We start from the raw sequence: 23,011 nt of genomic DNA, 5'->3' as shown, positions 1-23,011 counted from the left end.
CTTCCCTTTCATCTTCACTCAGGATCAGAGCTGCATCATGGTCTGATGGCTCTTTCAGCCTCTCCTGCCCTGGCTCGCTCTCCATTTTCCTTCTTGGATGTTTCCATTAAAAAGTCTCTCACAGCCTGACCAGGCAGTGGTACAGTGGATAGAGTGTTGGACTGGGACGTGGAGGGCCCAGGTTCGAGACCCTGAGGTCACCAGGTTGAGCAAGGCTCACTAGCTTAAGCCCAAGATTGCTGGCTTGAGCAAGGGGTTACTTGGTCTGCTGTAGCCCCCTGGGTCAGGGCATATACGAGAAAGCAATCAATGAACAACTAAAGTGCCGCAACTATGAGTTGATGCTTCTCATCTCTTTCCTTTCCTGTCTGTCTGTCCCTATCTGTCCCTCTGTCTCTCTCTGTCTCCGTCACAAAAAAATCTCTCACAAAATGAACTTCATTTTTGCTCCTACTTCCCAGACAGCCTAGAGTAACACAAAGAATTTGTGCAACTTTTAGAAGGTGTGGTGAATAAGGAGCCGTTCCTCTGTGAACGTGATTGTGATTAGAAGTAGTGACAGACACGTATTTGACGGTTAGCTCTCCTTCACAACTGTTGGCTTTGATGACTAACAGCAGCCCAGACCCACTACGAGATGCCTGGCTGAAGACCAACAGCAACAGTAGCAACACAGAGATGACAGCTTTCCAAAAAGTTTTCTATCACCTTTCCTTTGTTGACCCACCTTGAAAGCTGCACATATGTATCCCCCAGATTCCCCTAAGTCTCTAACTTTGTCACCTGTGCCAGTGCTTTAGAAGGACAAAGTAGTGACTTTTCTCTGACCTTCCAACTAACTTCCCTTTCTAGACTTACTTCCATAACTTCTCTCACAATAGTTAAGGTCTATTCCTAAAATATTCTTACAATAAACCCACATTCCACAGTACTCATAATGGGTCTGCTTCTTTGATTGAACCCTGACTGATCCACCCTGCCTTTATCAGTGCAGGATGGCTTACTGCTCTCTCTCTCATCAATACATCTTGACCAGTGCTGCTAAACTCATCTTCATCATTGTGCTGAAAAGAGGAGAACAGCTCTTCATTGTCTACAAAGTAAAATCTGAAGCATAGTCAGGATCCTCCACAAGTTAACTTTCCAGGTTTATGTTTCTCATTCCCTCTACATGAATTTTTGTTCTCTGTCAAATTGATCTACTCACTTCCTCTTGATATTCTTATTCTTACCCACTCTGCCTATTCATTGACAATATGTTTCATCTTTCTGTTTCCCTGAGCCATTTCTGATCTATTTATTCAAATCCAATATATCCTTAAAAAGCCAGCTTAAACCCCATATCCTCTGCAGACTTTTCTATCTCAACTGGAAATTATTGCTATTTTTAACATGCAACATCCTAATTGGGGCCTTCTCTTGACGTTTCTATCATAGGTGCCAGAATGCTGATTCTGGAAACTCTGTCTCCACTTGACATAACGATGAAACTATAATACAGAATTTCATTTTTAATAGACCTTAGTCACCAGTAAAAAGGAAACAAACCTCATATACTGTTGAAATGTACATTCATACCAAATATATATATTATTTATATGAAATTTTATAACCTCCTATCTTATAAAATGAATTGAACTTCCTTTCCCCTTGTTTAGTGCTAGGATTCAGCTGACACAGCTAGCAGTGAGGTTGGCAGTGCCAGTGTGGTCTGGATGTCGAGGCTAGAGATGAATAAATGTTCTGCCTGATCAGGAGACAGCTTACCTGTGGAGCAGATGGAGGAAATAAGTAAATATATTGATGGTTATGGGAGAGGGGAAGACCAGAGTAAGTCCATGGTAATTAGTTGGAATTTGAAATATCAATGCAAAATTATTTAGTTATAAATATAGAAATGGGAAACAGATGTGTGTGTGTGTGTGTGTGTGTGTTACAGATTGGGTTCTCCAATGAAGCAAATGCTGAGATGAGGTTTGGGGTAAAGGGCATATATTAGGGATCAAAACATGTCAAAGGAAATGAAATGGACAGAAGGAGACACTAAACTATAACCCAGGCCCCAGAAAGTCTTGGTCAACTTCACTCGGGAGCATACATGGCCTATCAGATTCTTCATTGTGCCAATTTGACCAGTCTTTATTCACTTTCCTCAACCAGTCATTGGTGGTGGAATGGATGCCCTAGAAAAGATGTGATAAGGGGCAAGGCAGCTCTCTGCAACAAGTCCTTCCTTGAAGGGGAATCTGAGTGGTACATTTTCATGTTCCACCACAATGCATGTGTGAATGAGTGTGTACATGTGCGCATGTGCATACATATGTCTTCTAGCTCTGAGAAGGCCAAGAAGCAATAAAAACCCAGTAGAGGCCCTGGCCAGCTGGCTCAGCAGTAGAGCATCAGCCTGGCATGTGGAAGTCCCTGGTTCAATTCCTGGCCAAGGTACAAAGGAGAAGCGCCCATCTGCTTCTCCACCCTTCCCCCTCTCCTTTCTCAATCTGTCTCTTCCCCTCCCGCAGCCAAGGCTCCATGGGAGTAAAGTTGGCCCGAGCACTGAGGATGGCTCCATGGTCTCGGCCTCAGGCACTAGAATGGCTCCATCCAAGATGGAGCAATGCCCCAGATGGGCAGAGCATCACCCCCTGGTGGGCATGCCAGGTGGATCCTGGTCGGGTGTATGCGGGAGTCTGTCTGACTGTCTCCCCTCTTCTAACTTCAGAAAAATACCAAAAAAAAAAAAAAAAGAAAGAAAGAAAGAAAAAGAAAAAAAAACGCAGTAGACTGAGTACACACACTTCCCACATATTGGTGCTAAATACCATTCTCTACTCAAAGAAGCCAAGCCTCCTCAGAAAATCAACAATTCCAAGGCTGATGCATGGAAAGTACCAGATGTCATAAAGTAAGAACTTGATCCAAGAACGATGAGAATCTGTCAAAAGAACATAGGCACCATCTTGAAGAGGCTCAACCTGGCCAAATCTGCAATGTTTCAGCATCAAAAGAAATAATGATAGCAACAAATTATAACCCAATGAATAAAATAAGGATACATGAGTTCATACAAATATAAGAAAAGAAATTGGGGAAAAGAGAGGGTTCTACCTTGTAGTAGGATAACTAATAATTGTAAAGGCTTGATGAAACTAAATAATCACTATTTGGCAACCATAATAAGAATAATTGATTCAAGTAACAATCAGCAATGGCCCTGGCTGGTTGGCTTAGTGGTAGAGCATTGGCCTGGCATGTGGATGTCCCGAGTTCAATTCCCAGTCAAGGCACACAGAAGAAGCACCCATCTGCTTCTCCACCCTTCCCCTTCTCCTTTCTCTCTCTCTCTCTCTCTCTCTCTCTCTCTCTCTCTCTCTCTCTCCCTCCCTCCCTCCCACAGCCAAGGCTCCTTTGGAGCAAAATTGGCCTGGGCGCTGAGGATGGCTCCATGGCCTCCGCCTCAGGCACTAGAATGGCTCCAGGTGCAACAGAGCAACACCCCAAATGGGCAGAACATCGCCCCCTGGTGGAAATGCCAGGTGGATCCTGGTCCAGTGCATGCAGGAGTCTGTCTCTCTGCCTCTCCACTTTGCACATAAGGAAAAAAAAAAGAATCAGCAATGGATACTAAAACAAGTAAAAGTTTAAGGAGGAACTGAATATTTAAGAAGCTTCAAAATATCTCTGTCTAAAATGCTTATTGAGGTATACAATTCTTATAATTTATCTTTACAGCAGAGAAAACTAATTAGACACTATCTTATGGCATAATAAAAGAATGTCACATGTATTTTATTATCTCTAGTAATGGGACAAATAAGCACCATGTGCTTCCTGATATGATACACTGAGAAGAACATAGCATCACTTCTTGGCATTCCTATCATAAAGTGAATAAACTGAGTTTAAATATGACAGAATCAATCAACCCAAAAATGAAAAACATCTACAAAGTAACTGGCCTGGACTCCTTTTAAAAAATCATATTGTGGTCCTGGCCAGCTAACTCAGTTGGTTAGAGCATCATCCTGATATGCAAGGTTCAGATCCAATCCCTGGTCAGGGCACATACAAGAATCAACCAATGAATGTATAAATAAGTGGAAAAACAAATCAATGTCTCTCTCTCCCTCTCTCTAAAATCAATCAATAAAAAATTTTAATTATATTGTGATTATGAAATGCAAGAATAGACAGAGGTAGTCAGTGGTAGCTGGTATTGGCTCACTTACTCATGTAAATCAATTATATGCATCTCTTCTTAACTCTGCAGTTCAGTGATAGTGATATCAAGTTGGTACAATAAAATTGGCCAGAATGAAAATATTTACACCATAAAAATTGGCAACTACTACAAATTAGGGCTTTTCTTCCCCTCCTAGTGAGCCAGTTTAATAGCACACTACTGGAACTGTTCCTGATTGAAGGAAACTAAAGAGACACAAGAACTAAATGCAACATGTCATCCTGGGTTTGATTCTAGAATTATAACGAACATAATTAGGACTATCAGAGAAATCTGAATGGGTTTTCAGGACTAGATGTTAGTATTTTATCAGTCTTCATTTCCTAATTTTGATGGCCATACTCTGGTTATATAGGACAATGTTTTTCCTTTTAGGATATTGCACTGAAGTATTAGGGACTGATGAGGCTTCAGATCTGCTACTTATTCTTAAAGTTTCAAAAAAAAATTCTGTATGTATGAATATATATGGAAAAAGAGAGAATGACAAGGCAATTGTGGTAAAACGTTAATACTACATTAGGGAATTAGGGATTAGGGAATGGAGTAAAAGCTATATGGGAGGCCTTTGTACTACCGCTCTTGCCCTTTTTCTGTAAATTTGAAACCTTTTTTTAAAAAAAAAATTAAGGAATTGCATTTTAATCAAATGCTTTTAAGTACATCTGTAGCTATCCTCCTTTTCTGCTGGATCTGCTGGGAGTTCCGCACCTTTCTCATTCAACAGAGTTGGAGAACTGCTAAAGGAGAAAACAGTGAATGGACAGTAAGTAGTCCCGGCTTCTGCCCAAGGGATAGGTTCCAAGAACACCAATGGATGCCTGAAACCTCGGATAGTACCAAACCCTCTATGTACTATGTTTTTTCCAAAACATACATACCTTTTCACTTAAAGGAAGCACTTTAGAGCTTCTCTTTGGCATATCCAAATTGCCAGCACCACTACTCTTGTGCTTTGGGGCCATTCACCATTAGGTAAAATAAGGGTGACTTAAACACAAACACTGTGATACTGCAACAGGGCATCTGATAACAAAGATGATAGGGATCGTGTACAGCATGGAGATGCTGGACAATGGCTGATTCATGTCTTCAGCCAGATGGAGCAAGACACACAAGATTTCATAACGCTACTCAGAATGGCACACAATTTAAAACTTACAAATTGTTTATTTCTGCAATTTTTCATTTAATATTTTTGGACAGCAGGTAACTGAAACTGCCGAGAGTGAAACTACAGACAAGGCACTACTGCAAGAAGTCTCCATTTGTGTTACCGTGTAACTAAATGCAATCTCTACTGAGCTGTTGCCTCCTCCTCCAGGGTCTATAGAGAAGTGGTCTTTTCCATTTCTCTTCTCAGAAACTCTAATGGCCTGACCAGGCGGTGGCACAGTGGATAGAGCGTCAGACTGGGATGTGGAGGACCCAGGTTTGAGACCCCGAGGTCACCAGCTTGAGCACGGGTTCATCTGGTTTGAGCAAAGCTCACCAGCTTGGACCCAAGATCACTGGCTAGAGCAAGGGGTCACTTGGTCTGCTGAAGGCCCACAGTCAAGGCACATATGAGAAAACAATCACCTGACCAGGCGGTGACAGTGGATAGAACGTCGGACTGGGATGTGGAGGACCCAGGTTCGAGACCCCAAGGTCGCCAGCTTGAGCATGGGCTCATCTGGTTTGAGCAAAGCTTGGACCCAAGGTCGCTGGCTTGAGCAAGGGGTTACTCAGTCTGCTGAAGGCCCACAGTCAAGGCACATATGAGAAAGCAATCAATGAGCAACTAAGGCATTGCAATGAAAAACTGATGATTGATGCTTCTCATCTCTCTCCGTTCCTGTCTGTCTGTCCCTATCTATCCCTCTCTCTGACTCTCTCTCTGTTTCTGTAAAAAAAAAAAAAAAGAGAGAGAGAGAGAAAGCAATCAATGAACAACTAAAGTGTCACAACGAAAAACTGATGATTGATGCTTCTCATCTCTCTTCATTCCTGTCTGTCTGTCCCTGTCTGTCCCTCTCTCTAACTCTCTCTCTCTGTCTCTGTTAAAAAAGAAAAGAAGAAGAAGAAGAAAACCTCAAATGTTCATGGATACTGCAAGAATGTTACTTCACACTGCTATTACAAACAATACAGATGAGAACATGGTTAAAAGTATAGCTTTTTGAGGGAAAGATTTTTTTTTTTTTGCTTATAACAAAAGCTGAGTTTTTTTAGAAGCAAAATAAGTATGAAGATATTGACAGTGTGAGGTTCCGAACCCTCATTATTATTACATACTGTTTTAAATGGTTTCTTAAAATGCTAAATTGGGTCTTTTTTTTTGTATTTTTTTTTTCTGAAGCTGAAAACGGGGAGGTAGTCAGACAGACTCCTGCATGCGCCCGACCGGGATCCACCCGGCACGCTCACCAGGGGGCGATGCTCTGCCCATCTGGGGCGTTGCTCTATTGAGACCAGAGCTACTCTAATGGAGCCATCCCCAGGGCCCGGGCCATCTTTGCTCCAATGGAGCCTTGGCTGTGGGAGGGGAAGAGAGAGACAGAGAGGAAGGAGAGGGGGAGGGGTGGAGAAGCAGATGGGTGCTTCTCCTGTGTGCCCTGGCCGGGAATCGAACCTGGGACTTCCGCACGCCAGGCCGACTCTCTACCACTAAGCCAACCGGCCAGGGCCGGGTCTTTTTTTATTTGTTTGTTTTGGGGGGTTGGTTTTTGTTTTTGTGTTTGTTAGAGACAGGAAGGGAGAGAGAAGAGAAGCATCAACTCGTAGTTGTGACACTTCGGTTGTTCATTGATTGCTTCTCATACGTGCCTCAACAAGGTGGGGAAGCACTCAAGCTAGCCAATGACCTTAGGCTCAAGCCAGCAACTTTGGGCTTCAAGCCAGTGACCAATGGGGTCATGGCGATGATCCCATACTCAGGCTGGCAAGCGTGTGCTCTAACCACGTGAGCTTGAGCTCAAGCTGACAACTTTGGGTTTTCAAACCTGGGACTTCAATGTCCCAGAATGATGCTCTATCCAATGTGCCACCATTGGTCAGGCACTAAGTTATTAATTTTAAAATAATTGAGCATTGAACCTCCAATAAATTAATCTTAAGAAATTCAACTTCAAAATAATGAATAGAGATCTCATGGAGAGCAATGGGTTTTGTTTCAAAATTAGTCTGCCCTTTTCCCTTCCTCCCTTTCTCCCTTCCTCCCTCCTTCCCTCCATCCCTCCCCCCCTCCCTTCTTTCTTTTAGTGGACAATAAGCACTGTGTGTGTCTAATCTTCCCAAGCAGACTCAGTGTTCCTTGAGATAGGTATTATGTTTTACACATTTATCCCCCATGAGTGATAGGGCTTCTTGAAACAGAGTTTACTGCTAATGCCAAAAAAGACAGCAAGTACCCTGTGGACAGTAATCTGAATCGTCACCACAGTTGAGCTAAGAGTCAGGATGGAGTCAGTCCAAACAAAAAGCCCACATTGCTCCAATGGGAATAAAGGTCTTGTCCACATCTTCCACGGTCACAAAGCATTTTACAATAGAAGATACCAATCTGAGGGGCTGGCTGTGAATTCATTTAGCAACGTTTTATCTTTGGTTGTTCAGACTTGTTAAATACTCTCAACCTGACATTTTAAAGGGCCCTGCTGTTTCTCTCTTTAGGGAAAATGAATGTCAATCACAAGTTTCTATGCCTGTTTATTTGTTTTCAGGTAAGTTCCATATCTTCTCTAAGTTCTAACAGAAGCAAAGAAGAAGGCTCAGGGCTGGTTTCATGGATTACTAGCAGGGCCTGCTGCACGGTAAGTGCAGTTGTGAGGAGACAACCGTCACCCAAGGGGAGCCGAGAGGACCTGCTAGACTGGCATCCGTGCTCTCTGGTTTTCTCAGAGCTTTTTCCAGTGGGGGGCTTGGATGTGGACAACCAGGCGGCCTTGGGCTTGACCATCAAAGGTAGTGTGTCCAGTTACAACAAATAAAACTCACATTAACAAATTGTGTAAACTATTTTAAACTCACGAATACCTCTATTAAATCAACTTACTTTTTTTTTTCAATCTTTTAGACAAGCCTTTTTTCTGCATTTTGGTAGCTCCCTACTTATAATGCAACTCAAACGGTTTTGCAAATAAATGAGCCTTTACCTAAATGTCACTTAGGGAGCAAAAGGAAACATTTTGTGCTGTCACCTTTCCCCTCTCTTAGGCGCTTCCTCCTCCCCACCAAAACATTATACTCAAACTGACCAATAAATATCTTGTGTACAATAAAACTAATCATTAAAATGTTTCGTTATTTCAATTACACTAAATAAATACAATAGCTATCTGTGGTGGTGCAGTGGATAAAGCGTCAACCAGGAATGCTGAGGTTGCAGGTTCTAGATCCTGGGTTTGCCCAGTCAAGGCACATACAGGAAACAAGCTGATGCTTCCCGTCCCATCTCCTCACCACCATCGTTTCTCTACCTCTCTTTTTTTCTCTCTAAAATAAAATAAATAAAATCTTTAAATAAATAAATACACTAGCAAAAGGGATAAATTCAAGCATATTGGAATTTAACATCTAAAATACCATCCTTCTATAGTTGCAAAACTTCTCTTTTTCCCTAAAAATTTATATGCATTAACTGGTCATGTCTTGCTAATACAGTGTACACTGAATTGTTGCTTTATGTAAACAAGAAAGCAAACACTGTGGAGTATAACCCTTTCCGTGCACCCAAGGGACTTCATTTTAAAGGTTTAATCAGGCCTTTTAAACACATATTCTAAATGTGTCTAACTTTTTTAAATTTTCTATATTAAAATTATCCTTCTTTGTCAATTTTTCATAACTGGTTATATTTAGTAACCACTTAAAGCAACTTTTAATTACATACTTTCGATCAAAATATTGGCACTGGGGGCTACTTTAGTCCCAGGGAAGACACCAATCTAATTACCGTTGCTTTGTTTCTGATTCCACTTCCAAAGTATAACCTCGTCTGGAGTGACAAGATGTGAAAGAAAAAAAAATTCACATTTTGCACTTCAAGTCTAAACTGCACGAGACATGATGGTAATCAGACTCTATTGTTTCAGTGCTAAACTTAACAGTCGTGGGAGATGGGGCTCCTAACGGAGAGAATTAATCATGGGCCTTTTTGATATTCATGAAAAAGGGAGATAATCTTGCTGCAGAGTGACATTCTTTCCGGGGAGCCCAGCTTCTGGCTGTGAAACCCATTCCCATGTGATTTCTTTCTAATAAGCCAGAAAGCTGCTTTAATCTTTAAACATGAAGCATTGTCTTCCAGTATCAAAGGTAGACAAATTCTCCTATTGAGGTTCAAAAACAGAGAATAATAAGAACCTGGTTGTTCCTGTCAGGCTGATGTCAGCTCTGCAATCACTCTTCATTTGATTGAGCCATTTTGTCCTCAGAACCACTCTGCTCTGTTCGGCTGAATTTCCTCCAGCCCCTAACAGCGAGCAGCACACCCAGAGCTTCCCTGGGGGTTTCTTGTCAGAAGATAGACTCTTGTGCAGTAGATATGTTATTTCGGAGCTCAGTTTGAACAGCCTAGGGACAGCCAAGGACTTTGTCTCCATGGAGCTTCAGGTCACTCTTCCAGCTGCCCCACTGGCACTGACACTTCCCAGCCCAATGGGAGGAGTATGTCCACTTCCACAAGGCAAAGTCCCCAGCACACCGGACTTTGATTTTTACCTGAAAAGACCAGAAAGATGCTGGGTTTCATAATTTTTCATAATCAAGTTGCATGATTTAAGGAGTCAGCCCATAAGCAGTCTCCTACCAAAAGGAGAGTTAAGTGAGGCTTCCAGTCAAGATGATGGGATAGGTAAATATGGTACTCACATTCTCCCCCAACCATATCAAAATTACAACTCAACTACAGAACAGCCATCACTCAGAACTGCCTGAAATCTAGATGAACAGAAGTCTTACAACTAAGAGTATAAAGAAGCCACAGTGAGACTGGTAGGAGGGGTGGAGATGTAGAACAGGCTGGTTCCATACCCATGTGTGGCAGTTTAAAATGAGGAGAGATATCTCAGGTGCATGAACAGTAAAAACTTCCAGCCCCATGCCAGGCACCCCAGCCTAGGGTTCCAGTGCCAGTCAGAAAAGTCCCTATAATTTCCTGCTATAAAAACCAGCAGGAACTGTGACCAAGGGAGACAGAGGGGCTACTGGAGTCCCAGACAGTTCATCTTAAAAGGCCCACACATGGACTCACTCGCTCTGAGCTCCTGCACTTGGGCAGCAGCTTGAAAGGTGCCAGGGCATATGGAGAGGAACCAGATTGTCTGGCATCAGACAGAGAGCAGAAGGGGTGTCTTTCTCCCAGACAGAAGTGCTGGCAGAGACCACTGTTCCTTTGTTGAACCCTCGCCCCACAGAGCCAGCAGGCGGGTGCCATATCTCAGTCTCCGAGTTTCTAACAACCTGGCTATCACTGTTCCCCAACCCTGGTTATTCCCTAAGACCTTACCCCACCAACTTTCCAGCCCACCCAAGCTGTTTCCAGTGACTTTTCCATATGAATAGTCTGTCCTGGCTTATCTCTAGACTATCCTAAAATCTCTCAAACAAAGCAGTATCTGGCCTCAGCATGCCCTGTACTGCTCACTAAGTGGCTGCAGGCCTGGCATTGGTGACAGCCAGCCTTGGTTCACAGCTTGGCCACTCCTGAGCACTGCCAAGTCCAGCAAAAGTTAACAGCCATCTAGATGCACATCACTTTTTAACTCATACTGGGGGAATCCAGGGCAGAATACAGATAGTGGCTGACCTTGGCCTGTACTTCCTACGAAGCCCCAGAGCCAGTGCACCTGGTGAACAGCTTCAGATGACATCAAAGCATCACCACTCAACCACCTCCATAAGTGACACACTGAAGGGAAGAACTCAGTGGGCACCAGGGCCCCACCAAAGTAAGTCCTGCTCTGTGAGCTGATCAGCTGATCCTCCACAGTGGTTGTAGCCAGTTTTTGTAGCCCATTGGTCTCCCACAGATGTGCCAACAGTAATCAAGGTTCAACTACAACAGGAAGGTGTACACGCCCCACATGTAGGGCACACCTGAAGTGGCCAGCTAGGGTGAATGGAGAGGCTGTATCACTGAACCATATAGAACACCTAATAAATAAGTCCACTCTACCAAGCCCAGGAGACAGCAGTTCTACCAAATATATAATGAAACAAATATAGGGAGTCTGCCAAAATGAGGAGATAATAAAAACATCTCAAATAAAATAATAGAATTAAACTTCAGTAAAAAAAAAACTAAACTAAATGGAGATAACCAACCTACAAGACGCAGAATTCAAAACATTGGTTATAAGGATGCCCAATGAACTTAGGGGAAGAATAAATGAGGGGAAGAACTTAGTGAGGACCTCAACAAAGTGACAGAAAACATAAAAATTAAACTAGAAGACATAAAAAGAACCAGTCAATAATGAAAAATACATGAACTGAAATGTGGAATACATTACAGGGAGTCAATAGTGGAGTAGGTGAAGTACAGGATCAAATCAGAGATTTGAAAGATAAGGAAGCAAAAAATGCCCATTCAGAACAGGAAAAAAAAAATGGACTCAACAAAAGTGAAGATAGTATAAGGAGCCTCTGGAACAACATCAAGCACACCAACATTTGCATCACGGGGGTGTCTATGTGAAAAAATAATGATGAAAAACTTCCCTAATCTGGTAAAAGAAATAGTCCAGGAAGTACAGAGAGTCCCACACAAGATGAACCCAAGGAGGCCCACACCAAGACACATCATAATTAAAAATACAAAGGTTAAAGACCAAGAAAGAATTCTGAAAGCAACTAGAGTACAGCAGTTAATTATCTACAAGGGAGCTCCCATAAGACTGTCACCTGATTTCTCAACAGAAACTTTGCAAGCCAGAGGGACTGGCAAGAAATATTAAAAGTGATGAAAAGCAAGGACCTACAACCAAGATTACTCTACCCAGCAAAGCTATCTTTTAGAATCAAAAGACAGATAAAAAGCTTTCCATATTTTAAAAAGCTGAAGGAGTTGATCACTACCAAACCTGTATATCATGAAATGTTAAAGGGTCTTGAAGAAGAAGAAGAAGAAGAAGAAGAAGAAGAAGAAGAAGAAGAAGAAGAAGAAGAAGAAGAAGAAGAAGCCAACAACCTCCAGAGGAGGAGGAGGAGAAGGAGAAGGAGAAGAAAAGTAACATGGAGAGGCCACCCATAGGTACTTTTGTCAATAATTTCAGTTGAAGTCTGGCCTGTGGCGGTACAGTGGATAAAGCTTTGACCTGGAATGCTGAGGTCACCTGTTCGAAACCCCAGGCTTGCCTGATCAAGGCACATATGGGAGTTGATGCTTCCTGCTCCCTTCCTCCCTTCTCTCTCTTTCTCAATCTTGTCTCTGAAATGAATAAATAAAATCTTTTAAAATAATAATAATAATAATTATAGCTGAGCTTCAGCTGCTGGCCATGAGAGGGAGCTAGCCTGGACCTTCAGCCCAGACAAAAACCCTGGCTCACATCTTTCTGCAAGCACGTGAGAAACCCAAGCAAGAACCAACTAGCTGGCCCCATTAAAGCACTATAGAAGTACTACTATAAAGTACTATAGAAAATAATAATAAATCAGTTTCAGCGACTAAGTTCTGAAATAGTTTATAATCAAGGATGACTAGAAAGCCCCTTTGTCTTGTTTAATATCAATTCCTCAGCTATACTTTTTCCCTTTTCTTCTAAGCATTCATTATTCTTTAGCATATTATATGATTTACTAATTTATGATGCTTAGTATTTTTTTGGCTAGTTCTCTACCAGATTAAAAACTCTAAGAAAGTAGCAAAAAACAAACAAACAAAAAACCAGTTAAGTGAAACAGAAAATAACTCAGAATGAAGGTCCATTAGATAAAGGCAAAAAGCAGAGCTAAAGGAAAGCCAAATCAAATACATGGCTCCACAAACCATTAGCAATAACATTTTCACACACACACACACACACACACACACACTCCAGCAAACTGGAGAGATTGCATCGGCTACAGTGTGGGCTATATTCCAAGTTTGGAAAAGTCCCAAAACTTCTATCATAAGTCTCAAACTCACCTTAATTTCTTTAGCAATTAACATTATTGGACCCAAACAATCAATCTCGGGCTGTCTTTTGGAGCACAGTTATGGACCATAGGTGCATTCTTGAGACTTCCTAACTTGAAGCAGATCCGGCACAGCTGTCTCTTACAGAGAGGCAGATTAAGGTCAGTTGAGGCCCCGGGCACAGAAGAAAATGTTGGGACCTTTAAAAAAAGAGAGAGAGAGACAGGGAAAATAAAAATACATGCTAACCATATTTTTAAATAAATAAAAAATATTATGTACTGTTCACGTTAAAATTGCACATATGAAACTAAACTTGGTGTCATTAGAAAAAAGTGTAAAGTTGGGATTTTGTGGGGCCCTTCAGAAGTTGGGGCCCAGGGCTTGTGCCCCATGTGCCTGCCATCAAATCCACCTCTACTTTTACATCAATTTATCTCACTGTTTGTTTTTGTTTCCTGGGTCCGCTGTGCCAGGTTACCACAAATTGGTAGCTTAAAGCATCAGAAATTCATTCTCTTACAGTTCTGGAGTCAAGAAGTCCAAAATCGAGGTGTTGGCAGGGCCATGCTCCCTCCAGGGCTGTCAGGGTTGGGTCTATTTCTTGCCTCTCCAGCATCAGGTGGCTGCTGGCAATCCTTGGCTTGTGGCTGCGTTACTATAATCTCTGGCTACCTGGCTGTTTTATCTTCTCTTCTTATTTGTGTCAATTCTCCCTCTGCCTCCCTCTTATAAGGATGCAAATTGCTTTTACTCCCCACCCAGATAATCCAGAAGAGTCTTATCATCTCAAGAACCTTAACTTAATCATATGTACAAAGTTTTTTGTTTTGGGGTTTTTTTTCCATATAAGGTAAAATATAAGAATGTGGGTTTGGGGAGGTATATATAGTGGGGAGGTATTCAGCCTATACACTGTTACTGATTGCTAAAACATGACCTTTCTGTCACTTGAAGGCAAGAGCATTTGATTCAAACAAACATACCATGTATATGTACAATCAGAAAATCTGGAGAATATCAACATCTCAAGGTTTTAGAAAAACTGTTCCATATCATTTTATCATCTTTCAGGTCAACCGTTGTTATGAGCAAATTGTTAATTGTATAAGGCTTCAACAGCTTTTCAAGGTTAGTGGCATTTGAACGTTTAGATTTGGCTCATAAGTCTTGAACGATTTCTAGCATGACCTTACCCTAAAATCCATTCTGACCTAAATCACCCAGCTTGCTGGCTTGTGCCATCCAAATATACTAGGTAATTATGCAGTATTGGACTTTGCTTCGGTTGGGTACACACATTTAGCTTATCTAATCAGAAGCAGTAATGTAGCCATGCAACTTGGAGAAGTAGGAACACCAGACCTCAGCTCCAGCACCGGATTTAATGAGCAATGCCTAAGTAATGAGATAAGCAATATGTGAAAAATAAAAGCAAGAGGGCAAGAAAACCTTGCCAGTAAGCTGGTGAGACATTGAAAGCTTTCCTTACAACTTCAAAGGCTGCCTGTTGGGCTTGCAACCCCGCCCCACACTGAGCTGCTTGGGAGTAAAGTCAACTCTATATTAACTCTGAATACATTCATATTGCAAAATGTCTAATAATATAACATCCTTGAGCTGCTAATTGATTGTGAAATGCTTTAAGAGGCTTTATGACAGAAACTAAGTACAATTCATTATTATTAGGTCATGCAATTCATTAACTTTAAAGGGCAAACAAAACCTCAATGGCAAGTGTTTCTACATACCTCCTGTGAGAAAATAGACTGTCAGATCACTGTTCTCTGCTATTATTTATATTAATGTCACTCCCTCACCAGAATTGAATTTGCATATTTTGTCACAATATGAAGTTTTCCTATAAATGTTCCTATAAATTAGCAGAGATAAGTGTGCTAATTTAGATGGGATATTTCACTTAAAATGTAATTTAGTCATCATATCTAAAAATGTAAATGCTTTTTAGTGTCTTAAATATCATACAGTTGAAAGCAGAAAGGGAAGTCATGAGTTGGACAATGTTAGAAGCCCATCAAAGGAATGCCAAAGAATAATAATTTTTTAAAGGTTCAAAGCTAATAGGTTACTTTAAAGAGAAATATTTAAATGGCACTCACCTAAAAATTTTCCAGTATGAATTAATATTGATGCTATCCCATTTCCTGCTCCTTAAAAATCTTCTCAGTGAAAGGTATGATATCTTCTCCTAAGAACCAACAGCCATTAATTGTAGACTAGCTACTGCTCTAAACAGGTTTGCTAAAAATTGGGGAATCCTAACTGGCATAAAAACAGACATACAGATCAATGGAACAGAATTGAGAGCCCAGAAATAAACCCACACCTGTATGTCAATTAATATTTGACAAAGGAGGCAAGAACATACAATGGGGTAAGGACAATCTATCCAATAAATAGTGTTGGAATAATTGACAGATACATGCAAAAAAAACAAGAAAGGAAGAAACTAGACCACCTTCTTACATCATAATAAGAATTAAACTCAAAATGGATTAAAAACTTAAATGTAAGACTGCAAATGATAAAAATTGTAGAAGGCAGTAAACATAGGCAGTAAAATTTTGAATAGCTCTCGTAGAAATATTTTTTTCTGATATATCTCCTCAGTCAAAGGAAACAAAAGAAAAAATAAACAAATGTGACTATCAAACTAAAAAGGTTTTGCACAGCAAAGGAAACCATCAACAAAATGAAAACATTACACAGTTAATGGGAGAACACATTCACTAATGATAAAACTAATACAACTCAGTACCAAAAGGAAATTTAAAAAGTAAGAAACAATTCATTTAAAAAATGGGCAAAAGACCTGAATAGATACTTCTGGCAAAGAGGCCATATACAGTATGTCCGTAAAGTCATGGTGCACTTTTGACCGGTCACAGAAAAGCAACGAAAGATGATAGAAATGTGAAATCTGCACCAAATAAAAGGAAAGCTCTCCCAGTTTCATACCTATTCAGTGCAGTTCGATGTGGGCTCGTGCACAGATTTTTTAGGGCTCCTTAGGTAGCTATCCCATATAGCCTCTACAGCAGGGGTCCCCAAACTTTTTACACAGAGGTCCAGTTCACTGTCCCTCAGACCGTTGGAGGGCCAGACTATAAAAAAAACTATGAACAAATCCCTATGCACACTGCACATATCTTATTTTAAAGTAAAAGAACAAAACAGAAGCAGTACTGTATGTGAGCAATGCCACGCTTTGCATCCGCATCCTGTGCTCCTCTTACTGACCACCAATGAAAGAGGTGCCCCTTCCGGAAGTGCGGTGGGGGCCAGATAAATGGCCTCAGGGGGCCGCATGCTGCCGGCAGGCCGTAGTAGTTTGGGGACCCCTGCTCTACAGACTCGTCACTAACTGATGGCCTACCAGAACAGGGTTTCTCCACCAAACTGCCAGTTTCCTTCAACTGCTTATCCCACCAAGTAATGTTATTCCTATGTGGTGGCGCTTTGTTATAAACGCACTGATATTCACGTTGCACTTTGGTCACGGATTCGAATTTAGCGAGCCACAGAACACACTGAACTTCCCCTCTGTACCATCCACATCTCGGCTGGCATGGCCGAGGGCTGCTCCACTGTATACATGGTGTTACGTCATCATCTGTGCATGCGCACATGCTGCCACATCATCCTACAGAAACTGGGAGGGTTTTCCTTTTATTTGGTGCAGATTTCACATTTCTATCATCTTTTGTTGCTTTCCTGTGACCAGTCAAAAGTGCACCATGACTTTATGGACACACTGTAGATAGCCAGCAGATGTGTGAAAAGATGCTCAATGTCACTAATTATTAGAGAAATGCAAATTAAAACCACAGTTGCATATCACCTCACACCTGTCAGAATGGCTCTCATCAATAAATCAATGAACAACAAGTGTGGCAAGGGTGTGCAGAAAAGGGAACCCTCATGCCCTGTTGGTGGGAATGCAGATTGGTTCAGCCACTATGGAAAACAGTATGGAGTTTCCTCAAAAAATTATAAATGAAACTGTCTTATGATCCAGCAATTACACTCTTGAGAATATATCCAAAGAAACTTGAAACACTGATTCAAAAGAATACATGCACCTCTGTGTTCATTGCAGCATTATTTACAATAGCCAAGTTTTGGATGCAGCTTAAATGCCCATCAGTAGATGAGTGGGTAAAAAGACTATGGTACATTTACACAATAAAATACTACTTTGCTGTAAAAAAGATGGAAATTTTACCTTTACGACAGCATGGATGGACTTGGAGATTATTACACTAAGTGAAATAGTCAGTCAGAGAAAGACAAGTACTGCTTGATTTTGCATATATATATATATGGAATCTAATGAACAAAATAAATGATATAGAAACGGACTGCTAGATGCAGAGAACAGATTGATAGCTGTCAGAGGGGAGGAGGTTGTGAGGATTGGATGTAAAAGGTGAAGGGATTAAGCAAAAAGAAAATAAAATACCTCATAGACACAGACAACAGCATGGTGATTACCAGAGGGAAAGAGGGGTAAGGGGAGGTGGAAGAGGATAAAGGGGAGATAAATGGTGATGGAAGGAGACTTGACTTGGGGTGGTGAACACACAATACAATACACAGATGATATAGTAAAGAATTATATACTTGAAACCTATATAATTTTATTGACCCATGTCACCTCAATAAATCTGATAATTTTTTAAATTAAAAAAAAATTGGAAAACTATAAATTGAAAAGGGTCCCAAGAAACAAACTTAGAAATATTTGTCTTTGCTCTGTGATTAGTTATCCCATTGATTAGATAGAAAGTTCACTGAAAGTGTTTGTATTGCATCTATTGGGGAATTATCTGGATTCTTTTGATTGCCAGTAATGAAAGCCCAGCTCCACTACCCTAAGCTAGGAGACACATTTGCTTCTATAGTCGTGGAAAGAGTGAAGATGGAGCTGGTCTTAGGAATACCTACATTCACGAACTCAAATGCTCAGGAGACTCTGCCTCTTCAATCTGTCTCTGCTCCTGTCTGCATTTTGGCTTCATTCATTTTTATTGCCAGTAGAATTTATCCATATGGCAAGGGACATGGCACAGGCTGTTCTGGGCTTATGAGCTACTAGCTTAATGACCCTAAAGGAAGGAGGACTTCTCTCTTCCAAACATCATTGAAAATTTCCAGGGAAGGGCTCTCAGCTTGAGCTGCATGACTACATGGCTCAGTTGCTGAGGGCAGGAGAATGGTATATTGTAACTGACTAAGCCTGAGTCATGTGCTTGTGATAGTCCCATGATTAGGAGGACAAGGTTTTTTTATATTTTTAAAAATAAGTAAATAAATAAATACTAATAATGAAGGGAGATAGAATAGCTGCAGTCACAGTCTCAGCCACCTTAAAATCATCATGCATTGAGTACCACCTTCCTGCATTGGTACCTATCACATTCCCTGCACTCACACAGGCAGACATCTGTATTTTGCAGTGCAAAGGGTCAGACAGAACAGGTTTCAGTTAGAGAGGAAAACCATCTTCTTGAACAACCCTTTATTTCCTCCCCTCTAGAATTTATATGTTGAAGTTCTAACCCCCAGTACCTCAGAATGTGTTTGTATTTAGAGAGAGGCACTCTGAATAGGTAATTAAGTTAAAATGGAATCACTAGGATGAGCCTTAGTCCAATACGACTAGTGTCTTTATAAGAAGAGGATGATTTGGACACAGGCACCAAGGGAAGGCCACGTGAAGATGCAAGAAAAGATGGTCTATCTACAAGCCATGGAAAGGGCCCTGAACTAGATCCTTCCTTCACAAGCCCTCAGTAGTAAACCTGCCCTGCTGACTCCTTGATCTTGGACTTCTAGCCCCCCAATAAATTTCTTCTACTAAGCAACTCAGACCATGGTACTTTGTTATGGCAGCCCTAGCAAACAAGTACATTTCCCACAGTCACCCCTGTCACCATCAAATGAGTTTCTCCCATTCTTTCCAAGGGAAGAGGAACCCATTCAACGAGTTGTTGCACAGTAACCATAAGGCACCAGACACTATGCACAGGCACTATAAAGGGGAAAAAAAGGATATAAGGGCATGTTGTTTTGTTTTGTTTTGTTTTGTTTCTTAAATCTCCATGTTCACTAGCTAAAATATCTTATCCAAGAATAGCAAATTCACCTGATCAGGCGGTGGCACAGTAGATAGAGCGATAAACTGGGACGTGGAGGACCCAGGTTTGAAACCCTAAGGTTGCTGGCTTGAGCATGGGCTCATCTGATTTGAGCAAAGCTCACCAGCTTGAGCCCAAGGTCTCTAGCTCGAGTAAGGGATCACTCGGTCTGCTGTAGCTTCCCAGTCAAGGCACATATGAGAAAGCAATCAATGAACAACGAAGGTGCCGCAAAAAGAACTTACACTTCTCATCTCTCTCCCTTCCTGTCTGTCTGTCCCTAGCTCTCCCTCTCTCTGTCTCTCTCTCTGTCACACACACAAAAAGGAATAGCAAATTCAAGGCACTTGTACAAATATAATTACACCCCACTCTCGTGACCATGATCAAGACCCATGATCGATCATTTGCACTCAAACCACTGAGCCCAGAGCACTGCCTCAGAATCTTTTTTAACATAATGCTCTAGGAAATCACTACAAATAAGCCAAAATTGCCACTTGAGATGAAACTTATTTGCCCTATGAGTCAGAAGCCTACCCAATATCCATCTTCTTCTTCCCTACTGAAACAGCCTTGTTTTTATTCAGTAAAAGCAATATTTTCCCCTTTTCATCTAATACTGGTCAATGAGATATAATGGAAAATATTGATTGAAAGACTCCTCAAGGCCCTGGCCGGTTGGCTCAGCGGTAGAGCGTCGGCCTGGCATGTGGGGGACCCAGGTTCGATTCCCGGCCAGGGCACACAGGAGAAGCGCCCATTTGCTTCTCCACCCCTCCCCTCTCCTTCCTCTCTGTCTCTCTCTTCCCCTCCCGCAGCCAAGGCTCCATTGAAGCAAAGATGGCCCAGGTGCTGGGGATGGCTCCTTGGCCTCTGCCCCAGGCGCTACAGTGGCTCTGGTCGCGGCAGAGCGACGCCCCGGAGGGGCAGAGCATCACCCCTGGTGGGCAGAGCGTAGCCCCTGGTGGGTGTGCCGGGTGGATCCCGGTCGGACGCATGCGGGAGTCTGACTGTCTCTCCCCGTTTCCAGCTTCAGAAAAATACAAAAAAAAAAAAAAGAAAGACTCCTAAAAGAAGGACAATTGAACAAGGTATGCTATTTTGCCTTCCCCCTTCATCTTTCCTGCTTTCTGGAATGAAACCACGATGTCTGAAACTTCAGCAGCCCTTTTGGACTATGAGTCTATAATTATGACAGAAGCTAGCACTAAGGATGGAGGGGGGACAGGATGATGAACGGAATCTACCTCTCTTGATGATTATGAAGGCTTTATACCAGCTCTAGCTTGCCTATATCCTGACTTTTATGTGTTTAGACTACTTTTTTTTTTTTTTTTTTGGTTTTCTTGCTATATGTTGCCAGACCTAAAACTTGATCCAAAATGGTGACATTTTGAGGTGTACTGTATTATGGCTTAACTCAACACCAACTGCCAACATCTTCTTATTTGTGTTCTTTTCTTATAGATATTGGAAAGCTGAAAATTCAAATACCTACTTTCCTTCCTTGCAGCTGAGATGACCAGATAAAATGTAAGCCAGTTCTGTTTATTCAGATCTTAATAGAAGTCAGCTGATAATTTGGGGGGGGGAGGGAAATTCTCCCTTTTCTCCTCTTTCCTCTTGCTGCCTGGAATTCAGAAGTGTGGCTGAGTGGCTCAGCAGCCATCCTGTAACCATGAAGCAACAAGCATGAAGACAAAAGAAGCCAACAAGCTAAAGACAGTAGAGTGGATATATGGGAAGGGCCTGGGTCCCCTATAGCACTGAGCAATTACATAAGTCCTGGGCTGCTTATCTCAGAACTCCTTGTTATGTGTCAATACAACTCTATTTGTTTAAGGCACTTTGGATGGAGCTTCTGTTATTTGCTGCAGCTGAATTCATTCCCAACACTATCCCTATACTAGCCCTTCAGTTCTCCTGAGGCATCACCTCCATGGGGATTACCTCAATCCTGGCAATTGTATTCGTTTCCTAAGGCCGCTATAACATATTACTACAAACTGCGTGGCTTAAAACAACATAAATTTATGCTCTCACAGTTTAAAAGGCCCAAAGTCCAAAATTACGGTGTCAGTAGGGTTGACTGATTCTCTACTGATACTTCCAGAGGCTCTGAAGGATCTCACAGTTGTCTTCTAGCTTCTAGCAGCTCCCAGCAATCCTTGCCGTTTCTTGGCTAGAACTTTATCGCTCCAACCTCTGCCTCCAAATTCACATGCCTTTCTCTCCTGTGTGTGTTTCTGTGTCTCTTCTCTTGTTATAAGTATAGTATTATATTACCACACACCGCACTTGGTTCATTATACAGGGTGGAGCAAAATTAGGTTTACAGTTGAGAGTAGGAAAAACACAAAGTTTATTCTTGCATTATTATTTATTAATTGTATTATTTTTCCATATAAACAACTCTAAACCTACTTTTGCCCCACCCTGTATTGTAAAGAGACTTAAGCTGGGACTTCAGACGAGGTTCTAGGTTCAGCCATCTCACTGATTATTTTGCTGCCCTGGCCAAGTTCTTTTTAGCTCTTTAAAAAACTCAGTTTCTTTACTAGTAACATGGGAATAAAAATAGCTGCTCTCTCTACAGGTTCGATGTGAAAAGCTACTGACACAATATAGCTAATACAGCCTCAAAAACAAAGTCTTGCCTGACCAGGCGGTGGCGCAGTGGATAGAGCGTTGGATTGGGATACAGAGGACCCAGGTTCAAGACCCCGAGGTCACCAGCTTAAGCAAAAAGCTCACCAGCTTGGACCCAAGGTCGCTGGCTCGAGTAAGGGGTTACTCGGTTTGCTGAAGGCCCGCGGTCAAGGCACATATGAGAAAGCAATCAGTGAACAACTAAGGTGTTGCAATGTGCAACGAAAAACTAATGATTGATGCTTCTCATCTATCTGTCCCTGTCTATCCCTCTCCCTGACTCTCTCTCTCTCTGTCTCTGTAAAAAATAAAATAAAATAAAACTTAGAAAACAACAACAACAAAAAAGTCTTTTCAAGGAGTAAGACCTTCTAGTCTTCCTCTCCTTCTTTAAAAAAGTCATTATCATTCATCTCTGGTTTTCAAATGACTAAGAATGAAAATAAAAATAAGAATGAGTGTGAGTATCTGGGATTAATAACTACATTCAAGCAGGATCTCTACACATTTTCTGCTAGCAGAGGGTGTCCCCAAAGGCAACTTAGGAGAGCAGGTCAAGGGAAAGCAGGAAAGTGGCTCGAGCCTCAGTTGGACCAGGGCTAAGCCTGAAGGAAATGGTCCTTGGATGAAGGCTGATGGGCCACTTCACAAACCCCAACTTCCAAGGTAATCTACATCCTCCAAATGGTATTTTTCATAGTGACCTGGACCTCACAGCTTTGCCATTATTCTTTAGTATTTCTAAAACCTTTAACTTTTTAAAACATAAGAAAAATATTATAGGTAATTAAGAAAAGTATATGTTATACTCTTATCCAGATTTAACACATGTTAATATTTCACCATATTTAA

The 23,011-nt window shown here is 41.5% G+C and overlaps 2 long non-coding RNA genes across 2 annotated transcripts; one reads left to right on the top strand and one right to left on the bottom strand.

Moving 5' to 3' along the window:
* Nucleotides 1–9,451: 9,451 nt before the first annotated feature.
* Nucleotides 9,452–13,995, bottom strand: LOC136320518 (uncharacterized). Its single transcript, XR_010728350.1, has 3 exons — nt 13,870–13,995; nt 13,356–13,546; nt 9,452–9,943 (listed from the first exon to the last, which is right to left on the bottom strand). It is a non-coding gene; the product is annotated as an uncharacterized lncRNA (long non-coding RNA).
* Nucleotides 12,296–22,396, top strand: LOC136320519 (uncharacterized). Its single transcript, XR_010728351.1, has 3 exons — nt 12,296–12,476; nt 20,978–21,043; nt 22,107–22,396. It is a non-coding gene; the product is annotated as an uncharacterized lncRNA (long non-coding RNA).
* The last annotated feature ends 615 nt before the right edge of the window (nt 22,397–23,011 follow it).

This window comes from Saccopteryx bilineata, chromosome 1 (assembly GCF_036850765.1).
Source record: "Saccopteryx bilineata isolate mSacBil1 chromosome 1, mSacBil1_pri_phased_curated, whole genome shotgun sequence".
NCBI classification, from domain to species: Eukaryota; Metazoa; Chordata; class Mammalia; order Chiroptera; family Emballonuridae; genus Saccopteryx; species Saccopteryx bilineata.
This window is presented reverse-complemented; position numbering and strand designations above follow the sequence as displayed.